The sequence below is a fragment of the Cetorhinus maximus genome, chromosome 33 (genome assembly GCF_964194155.1).
Source record: "Cetorhinus maximus chromosome 33, sCetMax3.hap1.1, whole genome shotgun sequence".
NCBI classification, from domain to species: domain Eukaryota; kingdom Metazoa; phylum Chordata; class Chondrichthyes; order Lamniformes; family Cetorhinidae; genus Cetorhinus; species Cetorhinus maximus.
This window is the reverse complement of record NC_135911.1, coordinates 8,575,263-8,578,470: the sequence shown is the minus strand read 5'-3', so window position 1 is coordinate 8,578,470 and position 3,208 is coordinate 8,575,263.

The following is a 3,208-nucleotide window of genomic DNA, read 5'->3' as shown; positions in this document are numbered from 1 at the left end:
TCCGCACACTGGCACCCCGACAGCGAGTGCGGCACTCCCTCCGCACACTGGCACCCCGACAGCGAGTGCGGCACTCCCTCCGCACACTGGCGCCCCGACAGCGAGTGCGGCACTCCCTCCGCACACTGGCGCCCCGACAGCGAGTGCGGCACTCCCTCCGCACACTGGCGCCCCGACAGCGAGTGCGGCACTCCCTCCGCACACTGGCGCCCCGACAGCGAGTGCGGCACTCCCTCCGCACACTGGCGCCCCGACAGCGAGTGCGGCACTCCCTCCGCACACTGGCGCCCCGACAGCGAGTGCGGCACTCCCTCCGCACACTGGCGCCCCGACAACGAGTGCGGCACTCCCTCCGCACACTGGCACCCCGACAGCGAGTGCGGCACTCACTCCGCACACTGGCACCCCGACAGCGAGTGCGGCACTCACTCCGTACACTGGCACTGGGAGCGTTGGCCTTATTATTATTATTTGCCTTCCACTTGAATCCTGGCCTTTGCGATCTCAGCTCTTGCTGCCTTGCAATCTGTTCCTGTCTCTTATCTTTAACACTGCTCCAAGTTTGTTATATATTCAAACAATTAAATGCAAATTGTCTTTTCTGTCACAAATTGAGTTGACCGGGGGGCACTCGGGAGTGCTTGGCTGACACAATCCCCCAAGAGATGGTCACTATGGAGACCGATGTGCCGACTTGGAAGAATCATTTCTTTCTATGTAGATATAAAACAAAACTCTCGGGGAATGATTGCTCCCCATGAATATTAGCTGCTGTCCTTTGTCCTCACACCGATTCACCCCCACCCCCTACCCCCTGGCACTACCCGCTAACCCCCTATCCTGGGCGAGGGGGATGCCAGTTAACAGGGGAGGCTCAGCCTGTGGGAGATCGGACCCTGCTTGAAGTTGAAGGGGACGCGGTGGGCGGGAGAGAGGGCAGAGAGCTCTCTCTCTCTCTCTCTCTCTCCCCCACCCCCGATTATCCCCCAACGCCAGATCTAAGAGACACCGAGCGGTTAAGCGAGGTCAGGGGGTGGGGGTGGGGGCACTGATTGGGAGCTGGGGGAATAAAGGCGGTGGGGGGGTGGGTGCGGGGGAGGGGCACTTATTAGAATTGGCCATGTGGGGAACCTACATAGCCCAGGAGGGGGCGAAGGAGTTTGGCGTTGATTGGCGGGTGTTGATTTGGGGGGTGGGTAGTGGTGGAGAAGCCAGCTCATCGCCCATCTGTCTACAGCCGCCCTCCCACCACTCGCGTAAGGACAGGGAGTGTGGCTCCTTGGCGCTTTGGGAGCTCACCTCGCCTCCTGGACCAGGGCAGGGAGGTCCCGTGCGCGATACGCAGCGGGTAGGGACAAGGCAGCCCCTCTACCGCACCCCCCGGCAGCCCCTCTACCGCATCCCCCGGCAGCCCCACTACCGCACCCCCTGGCAGCCCCACTACCGCATCCCCCGGCAGCCCCTCTACCGCACCCCCCGGCAGCCCCTCTACCGCACCCCCCGGCAGCCCCTCCACCGCATCCCCCGGCAGCCCCTCTACCGCACCCCCTGGCAGCCCCACTACCGCACCCCCTGGCAGCCCCACTACCGCACCCCCCGGCAGCCCCTCTACCGCATCCCCCGGCAGCCCCTCTACCGCACCCCCGGCAGCCCCTCTACCGCACCCCCCGGCAGCCCCTCTACCGCACCCCCCGGCAGCCCCTCTACCGCACCCCCCGGCAGCCCCTCTACCGCACCCCCCGGCAGCCCCTCTACCGCACCCCCCGGCAACCCCTCTACCGCACCCCCGGCAGCCCCTCTACCGCACCCCCCGGCAGCCCCTCTACCGCACCCCCCGGCAGCCCCTCCACCGCATCCCCCGGCAGCCCCTCTACCGCACCCCCTGGCAGCCCCACTACCGCACCCCCCGGCAGCCCCTCTACCGCACCCCCCGGCAGCCCCTCTACCGCACCCCCCGGCAGCCCCTCTACCGCACCCCCCGGCAGCCCCTCTGCCGCACCCCCCCCGCAGCCCCTCTGCCGCACCCCCCGGCAGCCCCTCTACCGCACCCCCCGGCAGCCCCTCTGCCGCACCCCCCCCGCAGCCCCTCTGCCGCACCCCCCGGCAGCCCCTCTACCGCACCCCCCGGCAGCCCCTCTGCCGCACCCCCCCCGCAGCCCCTCTGCCGCACCCCCCGGCAGCCCCTCTACCGCACCCCCCGGCAGCCCCTCTACCGCACCCCCGTATCACTGTCTGACTGCGCCTGGGAAGCTCGGTCTCTGTAAAGATAGGAATCTTTAGCCAGTGAAGCACTATTCAGAGCTGAGACAAGTCGGGTGTGTGTGTCTGTGTGTCTGTGTCTGTGTCTGTGTGTGTGTGTGTGTGTCTGTGTGTGTGTCTGTGTGTGTGTCTGTGTCTCTGTGTATCTGTGTGTCTGTGTGTGTGTCTGTATGTGTGTGTGTCTGTGTGTCTGTCTGTGTGTGTGTCTGTGTGTCTGTCTGTGTGTGTGTCTGTGTGTGTGTGTCTGTGTGTGTGTCTGTGTGTGTGTCTGTGTGTGTGTGTGTGTGTGTCTGTGTGTGTCTGTGTGTGTGTGTCTTTGTGTGTGTGTCTGTGTGTGTGTCTGTGTGTGTGTCTGTGTGTGTGTCTGTGTGTGTGTCTGTGTGTGTGTGTGTGTGTCTGTGTGTGTGTGTCTGTGTGTGTGTGTCTGTGTGTGTGTGTCTGTGTGTGTGTCTGTGTGTGTGTCTGTGTGTCTGTGTGTGTGTGTCTGTGTGTGTGTGTCTGTGTGTGTGTGTCTGTGTGTGTGTGTGCGTCTGTGTGTGTCTGTGTGTGTCTGTGTGTGCGAGAGTATGTGTGTGTGTGTGTCTGTGTGTGTGTGTGTGTCTGTGTGTGTGTGTGCGAGAGTGTGTGTGTGCGAGAGTGTGTGTGTGCGAGAGTGTGTGTGTGCGAGAGTATGTGTGTGTGTGTGTCTGTGTCTGTGTGTGTCTGTGTGTGTCTGTGTCTGTGTGTGTCTGTGTCTGTGTGTGTGTGTCTGTGTCTGTGTGTGTCTGTGTCTGTGTGTGCGTATGCGAGAGTTTGTGCGTGTGTGTCTGAACTCGACATCCTCCTCTCTGATGCCCAGACAGGAGACTGGCAGCTCCAAAGTCCCGCTCGTGACCTCAGGATGTTCCCCCGAAGTGGTTCACACATAATTAAACAATTCTATTGAGAAGTGCGGTCACTGGTCAAGTGC